The sequence below is a fragment of the Triticum dicoccoides genome, chromosome 4B (genome assembly GCF_002162155.2).
Source record: "Triticum dicoccoides isolate Atlit2015 ecotype Zavitan chromosome 4B, WEW_v2.0, whole genome shotgun sequence".
NCBI classification, from domain to species: Eukaryota; Viridiplantae; Streptophyta; class Magnoliopsida; order Poales; family Poaceae; genus Triticum; species Triticum dicoccoides.
Window position 1 is genome coordinate 639,770,788 of NC_041387.1, and position 11,778 is coordinate 639,782,565.

Sequence of the window (11,778 nt, forward strand, 5' to 3'; positions counted from 1 at the left end):
TCACTTTCAGTTTATCAACTGAATTGCTTGAGGACAAGCAAAGGTTTAAGCTTGGGGGAGTTGATACGTCTCCATCGTATCTACTTTTCCAAACACTTTTGCCCTTGTTTTGGACTCTAATTTGCATGATTTGAATGGAACCAACCTGGACTAATGATGTTTTCAGCAGAACTGCCATGGTGTTATTTTTGTGTAGAAATCAAAGTTCTCGGAACGACCTGAAACTCCATGAAAGTTATTTTTGGAATTAATAAAAAATACTGGCGAAATAATCAAGGCCAGGAGGCCCACACCCTGTCCACGAGGGTGGGGGTGCCACCCCCCTAGGGCGCGCCCCCTGCCTCGTGGGCCCCCTGGTGCTCCACCGACCTCAACTCCAACTCCATATATTCACGTTCGGTGAGAAAAAATAAGTGAAGAAGGATTCATCGCGTTTTATGATACGGAGCCGCCGCCAAGCCCTAAACCCTCTCGGGAGTGCTCATCTGGAGTCCGTTTGGGGCTCCAGAGAGGGGAATTTGTCGCCGTCGTCATCATCAACCATCCTCCATCACCAATTTCAAGATTCTCACCGCCATGCATGAGTAATTCCATCGTAGGCCTGCTGGACGGTGATGGGTTGGATGAGATTTACCATGTAATCGAGTTAGTTTTGTTAGGGTTTGATCCCTAGTATCCACTATGTTCTGAGATTGATGTTGCTTACTAGGGCCCAAGTGCCATGATTTCAGATCTGAACCTATTATGTCTTCATGAATATATGTGAGTTCTTGATCCTATCTTGCAAGTCTATAGTCACCTATTATGTGTTATGATCCGTTAACCCTGAAGTGACAATAATCGGGATACTTATCGGTGATGACCGTAGTTTGAGGAGTTCATGTATTCACTAAGTGTTAATGCTTTGATCGAGTACTCTATTAAAAGGAGGCCTTAATATCCCTTAGTTTCCATAAGGAGCCCGCTGCCACGGGAGGGTAGGACAAAAGATGTCATGCAAGTTCTTTTCCATAAGCACGTATGACTATATTTGGAATACATGCCTACATTACATTGATGAACTGGAGCTAGTTCTGTGTCACCCTATGTTATAACTATTACATGAGGAATCACATCCGACATAATTATCCATCACCTATCCAATGCCTACGAGCTTTTCACATATTGTTCTTTGCTTAGTTACTTTCCCGTTGCCACTGTTACAATTACTACAAAACTGCTACCGTTATTTTTGCTACTATTACCGTTACTTCCATACTACTTTGCTACTAAATACTTTGCTGCAGATACTAAGTTATCCAGGTGTGGTTGAATTGACAACTCAACTGCTAATACTTGAGAATATTATTTGGCTCGTCTTGTGTCGAATCAATAAATTTGGGTTGAATACTCTACCCTCAAAAACTATTGCTATCCCCTATACTTGCGGGTTATCAATCACATCACAATATTCCCTGCAAAAACAAGTTAGATGCCCTCTACTTTGTTGTTGCAAGTTTTACTTGGCTACTACGGGCTTCTAGCAAGAACAGTTCTTACATACGGCATAAAACCACAATGGTGATTTATCAAGTTTGCTGTTTTAACCTTCAACAAGGACTGGCCGCAGTCAAATTCAATTTAACTAAAGTAGGATAAACAGACACCTGCCAGCCATCTTTATGCAAAAACTAGTTGCATGTCTGTTGGTGGAACCGGTCTCATGTACTTGGACATGTAAGGTTGGTCCAGGCCGCTTCATCCCACAATGCCGCTGAATCAAAATAAGACGCTGGTGGTAAGCAGTATAATGATCACTGCCCACAACTCTTTGTGTTCTACTCGTGCATATCATCTACGCATAGACCTGGCTCATGATGCCACTGATGGGAATCGTTGCATGGAAAACAAAAAATTTCTATGCACATGCAATGATCTATCCATGGAGATGCATAGAAACGAGGGGGAGAGTGTGTCTACGTACCCTTGTAGACCATAAGCGGAAGCTTTTAACAACGCAGTTGATGTAGTCGAACGTTTTCATGCTCCAGCCGATCAAGTACCGAACACATGGCTCCTCACGTTCTACACACGTTCAACTTGGTGACTTCCCTCACCTACTTGATCCAGCAAGACGTCGAGTTAGTAGATGAGTTCCGTCACACGACGGCGTGGTGACAGTGATGGTGAAGTGATCTCTGCAGGGCTTTGCCTAAGCACTACGAAAATATGATCGGGGGTGTAAACGGTGGAGGGGGGCGCCGCACATGGCTAGGTAATTGTCTAGGTAATTGTCTGGGGTGTGTAAACGGTGGAGGGGGCGACCCCCCCCCCCCTTTCCTTTCCCCAATCAACCTCCTGCCATAAGGGGGGCGCCACCCCTTGTGGGTTGGTTTGCTCCCCTCCTATGGCCCATATGGCCCATAAATTCCCCCTAGTGTGTCCGGTAACCCCTCTGGTACTCCGATAAATACCCGATACCCTCCGGAACAATTCTGGTGTCCGAATACCATCGTCCTATATATCAATCTTTACCTCTCAACGATTTCGAGACTCCTCGTCGTGTTTGTGATCACATCCGGGACTTCGAACAACATTCTGTCACCAAATCACATAACTCGTATAACACTATATTGTCAATGAACATTAAGCATGTGGACCATACGGGTTCGAGAACTATGTAGACATGACCGCGACACCTCTCTGGTCAATAACCAATGAGTGAAAGGCACCGACGAGTGAAAGTATTGTCCTTGTTAGGAGAGTTGAAGAGGCTGGTGGTGGAGGAGGAGGTAGTGGCATGCATGGCAATGGCGGTCGTGCCCACTTGATTATCATCACTGTCATCTTCATCTCCGGGCATGTACTCCTCATGGACTAGAGCCTTGTCATCTTTCCTCTTTGAGAACTTGGTGAACTTCTTTTTCTTGAGAACAAGCTTCCCAGACTTGTCTTCACGTCTCTCATACGGACAATCATGCACAAAGTGTCTTGGGCTATCACAATTTTAGCATTTTCTTCGACCAAATTATCTTCCTTGAAGATCCTTCCCTTTGTTTGCCATGGTCCCGGAGTACTTTTTGACTAAGAGAGCCATGTCTTCAGCAAAGTCATTTGTCGGGCATGAAGTGTCAACATCTTCCTCACATGTCTCTTCACTCACTTCTTCATCCCTTTAAGGTTGACTAATCACTTTCTTGGCCTTCAAGGCAAGATTGGAGTTCTTGGTTGCTGGAGTAATTGCAAAGGTCTTCTTGGACTTGGTCTCCAAAAGAACATGAGTGGAGAAAGTGGAGACAACTTGAGTCGCGGTCAACTTGTGATAATCCGGACATTGATGTATCATCATCACCATGGTCTGTTCCATGAGAACTATAGCATCTATGAACTTGTCCTTGATGAAATCATCATTTGCCCAAATGCACCCAAAAGTTCTCAAGTTGAGCACAAGGTACTTCAACCTTCGGTAAACCTCTTCCGCGGACTCACCCTCATTCCTCACAAATAGATTGACATCTTGCTAGATCAAAGACAATCGAGGTCTTCGAATTGCTTCATATCCTTCGAGAGATTCCTCAAGGCAATACCAAATTTCCCTGCGGTCTTAAGGAGAGCAATGGAGTCACTATAGTCATCGGTCACCGCGATGCGCAACATGCTATGGGCGGTTGCATTGAGTTGATAATCAACCGCTTCTCTTGGAGTGAGATTCATCGGGTTCTTTGGGTTGAATCCATTAACCACAATCCACCATAGTTGAGTTGATGCACTTGGAATGGGAGACTCCATATCTAGCTTTCGTTTAGCAAACGCATTAGCTCTCAAAGGGAGAGGAGGCCCGGCAAGATTATTGCAAGGATGTTGCAAAGGTTGGGGTGAGGAAAAAGGTTCCACGACATTGTACTTGGGCCGAAGATGCAAGGGGTTCTCTCGAATTATCCGCAACATGAATGGCATTTAGATCAAATGAGTTTCATACAGATGTCGAGGGCTTTAAGCAAGCATCAATTTCCTCCTTGACCGAGGAACGAACTTCTTTCAACATGGCGGTTTTGAGGTCCGCGAACATTGAAAGAATGTCGCCCGCGGTTAAGGGTGCACCCGGGTTTATGGGATCGGCGGGAGCAACACCGGAGTACCAAGTGCTTCGGGCACGGTGAGGGGGGGTTAGGTTTTCACCATCCTCCGCAACGGGTGCGCCACCTCCCACATTCCCTAGTTCGGTCATATCCTCTAAGGTTGTAAAACCTTATTATAGAGCATGAGACTCTGATACCAATTGAAAGGATCAATACGGTCAACTAGAGGGGTGAATAGGAGACTACAAGTTTTAATGTTTCTTGTCAATTTTAAGGTTTAGCGGACAAATAGAGTTCACTAGATATGCCACTAGGTGAACACAACCTATATGACAAGCAAGCTTAAAACTAAATATGCTAGGCAACAAACTAAGTAGCAAGCCCACAAGCATACAAGGCAAAGTAAAGTGCGGGAAAGGATCAACCACAAGTGAGGCGAGGACGCGGATTTTCTCTCGAAGTTCACTCTTCCTTGCGGAAGAGCTACTCTCCGTTTAGAGCGGCGCTAGAGCCAAAGCTTGTGGAACGCCACGAAGGCTCACCGTAGTCTCTTTCGAGTCACCCCCAATGGATGAGCCTCTAATTAATCGGGGTTGGTCTTGAAGGTGACCACCACACCTTTACAAACTTTTCAGGAGCACACCACAAGCAAGGAAGCTTCCATGGGAATCTCTAACTGCCCAGGAGCCCAAGCTCCAAGAATAACAAGTCAATGGGAAAGAAATATTGTGGGTAACGCGATTTGGTTTGGTCAAGATGTAGATCGGATCTTGCTCTCGCAATCCTCAAAGTTTCAACAAGTTTGGGTGGAGAGATTGAGAGTATTGAGCAAAATGGGGTGTAGCAATGGTGGAGCTCAACAAGACATTATGGTTATGGATGGAGGAGGAAGATAGGGGGCATTTATTTTTGGGTAATGTTGCATGGGAAATAAAAATATCCTATGCTCACCAAGATCAATCTAGGAGAGGGACATCTACGAGAGGAGATATTGCATCTACATACCCCTGTAGGTCGCTAAGCAGAAGCAGCAAGAAACACAGTTGATGTAGTCGAATGTCTTCGCGATCCAATCACGATCCGTCCCGCGAACTTCGATCCAAGTGACGAACGGACGGCACCTCCGTGTTCAACACATGTACGGCTTGATGACGCCTTCGCCTCCTCGGTCCAGCGAGAGATAGTGAAGTAGTAGCTCGAGTCCTCCGACAGCACGACGGCGTGGGGGCGGTGGTGGTGGTGGAATCTCGGCAGAGCTTCGCTAAGCACTACAGAGAGGAAGAGGGGGCGAGGGAGAAGAAGGGCAGCACCGTGGCGTATCAAGGGTGCGGCTGCCCTCTCTCCCCTCATTCATACATAGGGGGAATGGAGGAGGCGGGGGCGCCCTAGGGTTTCCCCTAGGGGTGGCAGCCACCACAGATGGGGGCGCCCCTAGGGAAACCCTAGATAGGGTGACTTGCCCCCCGAGCCAGGTGGAGGGAACCCTAGGGGGCGCCCCTCCTCTCCTGGTTAGGTGGGATGGGGTAAGGGGGCGCACAACCTCTTAGTGGGCTGGTTTCCCTCCTCCCCTTCGACTATGCATGAGGCCCCCGCAACACTTGTTGGGGCCCCCAAAACCCCTTTCGGTCATGCTGGTCATCACCTGGTACCCCTGGAACAATTCCGGACTCCAATACCCTTCGTCCAATATATCGATCTTCACCTCAGGACCACTCCGGAGTTCCTCGTTACGTCCGAGATCGCATCCGGGACTCCAAACAACCTTCGTTAACCACCATAATGACTCAACTATACTTATATTGTCACCGAATGTTAAGTGTGTAGACCCCACTTCTTCAAGAACTATGCAGACATGAACGAGACACCTCTACGATCAATAAACAATAGCGGGACCTGGATGCTCATATTGGTTCGTACATATTCCATGACGATCTTATCGGTCGAACCTCGATGTCAAGGATTCAACTAATCCCGTATGTAGTTCCCTCTGTCTATCGGTATGTTACTTGCCCGAGATTCGATCCACGGTATCTCCATACCTAGTTCAATCTCGTTACCGACAAGTATCTTTACTCATTCCGTAATACAAGATCACATGACTAACTCATTGGTTACATTGCGTGCAAGTTTACTGTGATGTTGTATTACCGAGTGGGCCCTGAGATACCTCTCCGTCATACAGAGTGACAAATCCCAGTCTTGATCCATGCCAACTCAATAGACACCCTCGGAGATACCTGTAGAGCACCTTTATAGTCACCCAATTACGCTGCGACGTTTGATACACACAAGGTACTCCTTCGGTGTCAGTGAGTTGCATGATCTCATGGTCATAGGAACATATACTTGACATGCAGAAAACAATAGTAATAACTTGATATGATCATATGCTACCTTTATAGTTTGGGTCTTGTCTATCACATCATTCTCCCAATGATGTGATCCCATTATCAAATGACAACTCATGTCCATGACTAGGAAACCATAACCATCTTTGATCAACGAGCTAGTCCGGTAGAGGCTTACTAGGGACATGTTATTGTCTTTGTATCCCCACATGCATTTGAGTTTCCAGTCAATAAAATTATAGCATGGATAATAAATGATTATTATGAACAAGAAAATATAATAATAACCACTTTATTATTGCCTTTAGAGCATATTTTCAACATTTATAGTGTTCTTGGTGGGGTGGCCGTTTCTGACCCCGTGCACACGGGCTAAGTCAGCCCCGTGCGCACGGGGTACTCAGAGACTTACGTGCCACCCCATGTGCACGGGGGTCAAAAGACCCCGTGCGCACGGGTATCCAGAAACACTCTGTTCCAAGCTTTTTGGGTACCCTACTAGCACACAATGAATTATATGATGGTAGGAGTAGGTAGGCTAGATGTATGAGTTTTGGCAATGGCATTCCCACAAGACACACATCCTCAAAGACCGCTCTTAATAGTGCGGTCTTTCCTACGACTCGAGTCAAACCAAAAATAAAACCTTCAAATCACCGGTAGACTACGCCTTCGACCTTTTAGAATTGGGGGGTCACACATCTCCATCAAGAGCAATATGGAACCAATATCCTGAGACAAACCTTTGCAACCGATATTAGTTCCACTAACCATATTGTCATCACACCAAAATACAATTTAAGTGACACGTGCACTTTCAACGGCGAAGACTTTAAAACCGTTTTAGGCATGCTTTTTAATGATGATATTCGGCGCCCTAGGAGAGGATCATAGTTACTGCATACAGATCAACCATTATAGAGCGGAGGGCCATGCCGAGATCATGTATATGTATATGCAATGTACAATAGAATTGCTCAAGTTTAGAAAAAAAATACTCTGTATATAACGGATCGGCTAGGTCTGACCAAAACTTATTGGAGTAAATATACTACACTAAGGGTTTACTCCATCAGATCGTCCACTATTACTAGAGGATCGATTAGAGTTGCCCTAAGTGACCCCTACCCTCCTTGTGGTCCAGTCATACGTGTGAACTTAATCTGTTTATATTTACAATTTAGCTACATGTAAGTCGCCTTAAAATTGAATTTGAGTCAGTCGATTTTTGAGCCATTGATTTGTGTTCCTTGTTTTTTTTGTCCTGTTTTGGGCTGAAATTTTGAATTGATCAATGTTTTAGGTTAGTCGATTTCTTATTGGGCAGAATCCCATTTCATGCTTCTTTCTATGTTGCCTGTTTATAGGCCGATAATGCTTCCTCTTTTTTTGTTTTATGCCTTTTTTTTATTGTAATTCTATTTTTATTAGGTTTTATGCGTATTTTGGGATGTTAGCTGAGTGTAAAATCTATAGTCGCAAATACTATATAATATCTGTATAAATTATACTCCCTCCATTCAGAAATAACCGATGCGGTTTTAGTTTAAATTTGGTAGGGATCTAATTTTCATGCGTTATATCCTGTTATGATACATTCACACAAAAAAACAGTTATGATACAGGAAACTGGATGGGAAATGATTAGCATCCACCAGCGGATTGCTCCCAAACGTCAACCGCCTCCATCGCTTACCACGTGTCCATGTGGCCCCGCCCGTTCTCCATCTTTCCTTCCCCAAAAACATCACAATCATATCGCTCTCGTCTCACGTGGAACAGTTGTAGGGCCTCAGCTCGCACGGGCATCAGTTGTAAAAATATTATAAATTTCTGCAACAAGACCTCTGTTGCGGAATAATTCTGCAACAAGACCTTTGTTGCGAAAAAATTCTGCAAATGTTCTGACTTATGTAACAATACTTTTGTCACAAAATTTCTGCGACAAGACCTCCGTTGCAAGGAAAAAACGGTTACAAGACCTTCATTGCAAACAATCTGCAACTAGACCTATATTGTAAAAGTTTCTACAATATCACCCATGTTGCAAAAGTCCTTCGGCAACATCATCTATGTTACAAAAAGATGAAGATTAACAAACTCTACAACACAACCCGTGTTCGCTCGTACTACATGTGTCCCACGTGACATGTGCCCCTGCCTCCTCAAGGCTTCCCTCAATTGTTTTTGCAACAACACTAATGTTGCAGAAGTTTCTCCTGAAACATAAGCTATGTTGCAAAAAATGAAGACATTTTTTTCAACAAACCCCTATTTTGAAAAAAATCTGCAACAAGACCTCCTTTGCAAAAAAAAAATTGCAACACAGACCGTGTTTCAGACAGGTAAACAGCGGCCCCGACGTTTTGCAACAAGCATCAAAATCTGCAACAAGACCTCCTTTGCAAAAAAAATTTGCAATACACAACGTGTTTCAGAAATGTAAATAGCGGCTCCGACGTTTTGTAACAAGCATCCTTTTGTGGGGCTTGTTCTGCAACACCCCTCTTGTTGCGAAAAGGAGATGATGCTCGTGGATGGGTAGGTCGGACGGACATCCTCGCGTCCATCCAACAGCCAGCGGGGCGGCGGATATTTACTAGTTATTCGCCGGCCGAGCCTAGCGTGGCCGAGTACATAGACATCTATATCTATTTTATTTTAAGACATTAAAACTGAGCACTAATCGAGCCCTCTCAGGACTTTAGCGTCTTGAACCGTTGGATGTCTGTTGTGGATGTTCGTGGCCGTTAGATTTAACTCTAATCCCGACGGAGCTTTTTATGCTGAGCGGCGAGCACTGCATGTTAGGGCCGCTCCTCCCGTAACAAATTTGGACATCTGGTGTTAACTGGGCTTGGGGCCTTGGGCCAAGCCATGTTGTAGCCACAGAGCCAGGTCACCCCTCCTCCCCCATTCGGGTTCTTCTCTCTCTCTCTCTCTCTCTCTCTCTCTCTCTCATTTGCCTGCTCTCCTCCCTTACCTCTTGCTCTATCGGGCTGCATGAACGAACCATTGATCCGGACATCAACACTGCGCCCGAGATGAAGGAGATGCGAGGGATAGGATCACAACGACAGATGAGTCTCGTTGTGCGTATGTAATGCCTTATCTCCCTCTGCACTGTAGGATCACTGGATCAGCAGATCCATCTTCCACGGCGACGGTGGCAAGGACCTGCTGGTTCTTTTCTGAGAGGTATAGCGATGCCTTCCCCTGCCGCTCCCCTTCTCTCCTCTCCTCATTCTCCGCTCTCTTCATGCCTGGTCGTACCACTCCAGTCGCCTCCTCCGGCGTGTGCACTGCTCCTTTTAGCCGGTGATTTGGTCCATCCAGATGTTTTCGGATCTACCAATTTCTTACTGGGGGTGAAAGTGAAGAAAGGCTATATTGATTCCCCTGCAGTATGTTTTTAGGACGATTTATTTATGATCTTGCTCGATCTATGGGTTTTATGGTCTGCTATGTTGCCCCTTTTCACCTGGTGGTACCTCAACATGTGAACCCGTCAGTACAATTAGCTTGGCCATTTATACTGTTTGGAGATGAATCTAAATGCGTCCAATGTTAGAGTTAGCAATTGGTTATACTAACTTTCCATCGTGCTACTATGATATATTTTCTAAGATAAAGTTTCTAAGTTCATGATCAGATAATGGGACTCTGGTTATATTGTCTTGGTCTCTCTCTCTCTCTCTCTCTCTCTCTCTCTCTCTCTCTCTCTCTCTCTCTCTCTGTGTGTGTGTGTGTGTGTGTGCGCGTGCGTGTGTGTGTGCGTGTGCGTGTGCGCGCACGCGCGTGTGTGTGTGCGCGCGCGCGCGTCTCTGTGTGTGTCATTTTAGATGCATTGCAAACTGACCTGAATATTTTGCCATACAATTTTGCACTCCTTTAGCTCCACATCTTATAATCATTTTTCTGATTCTTGTAGTTCATGTACTTCTAAACAGGGGAAGTCCCCATATGGACAGCTGCCTCAACCAGACCAGGCAAGTTTTTTGAGCCTATACTATTTGGCTACAAATTTGCTTCCATGAACGACAACTATGCCAATGTGAAGGTTTGCTACCTGGCTGATTGTGCAAACATAAATTTCTATTGCAGAATTTACATTTGTTTTCGATTTTGGATACGAATATAATTGAATATAGTGTTTGTTCATTTATTTCTCTGATCTCCAGATTTGCTCCAAACATCACCCACTTCAATGACGCCACATATCCCTATCGTTCTATTGAAAAAATAGACGGGTGCGGCAACGCGCGCCGCTATGATCTAGTACCTACTAATAAGGGGAGCGCTACGTGTCGGAAGAAAGATCCGCCGCCTCGCGAGCCACCGGATTAAACACGGGATGGTCGTTAGATTGAGCTGCCAGCTTTGCAACAAGCATGATGTTGCGTTCAGATTTTTGCAACAGAGTTCATGATGCAGAACTTTTGCAACAGAGGTATTGTTGCAGAAGTTGTTCAACAATGGAGCTAATGTTGCGGAAATTTTTATCGCTATGGAAGAAAGTTTCGCAACATATTCATGTTGCAGAGATCTTTCTTGCAACAGAGGGAATGTTTCAAAAGAGCCAGGCAATGACACTGTTTACGAAAACGCTTCTAAAACACGCATAGAGTTGCAGGAAAGTGAAGTAAGGGAGGTTGGCTCTTGACCACCTGATCAATAATAGATCTGACGGCCAGGGAGGCGGTCGACGCGAGCAGATAGAGCCGCCGGGAACACAAGTGTTTCCCACATGATGTAGGCACTGTAAGAAGCGGCTTGTTTTATTCCAAATCAAAAATTAATACCAAGTAGTAATTTGCTGAGAATTTTATGACAGTGAGTGAACATAAGGTAGTACGTTATGAAAACCAACGACCTCTGCACATTATGCCACATGTAGATGCGTACACAACTACTCGCTCCTCGTTTCTTTTTACCCTAAACGATCGAACCATAAAACAATTAAACACGTACGTAGACGGCCTGTTACTCTTCAGACGCAGGTGGTGGTGCAGTGGCTCATGCAGTCTGCCGAGCACTGCTTGCTGGCAGCCCTCGTGCAGTCCGAGCACGCAAAGCTGTTGGAGCAAGAGTCGTAGCATGATCGGGTCGCTTCGCCGTCGCAGTCGTCGCAGCTGGCGCCGGCGCAGTCGGCCCTGCTGCACTTCTCGAACGCGGCGGACCTGCACTCGTCGCAGCTCGGAGCCGCAGGGCTTGCTGCATTTCGGGGGGACGGAGACTCTACACGTCGAGATGCAGTGCGGGCCACAGTCGTCGCACCGCATCGCCTGCCCCGGCCCCGGTGCTGGTGCTGGTGCCGGAGCCGCCACCGGCGGTTTTGGGCCGAGCGACGGACAGCGTCCCAGGGAGGGCAG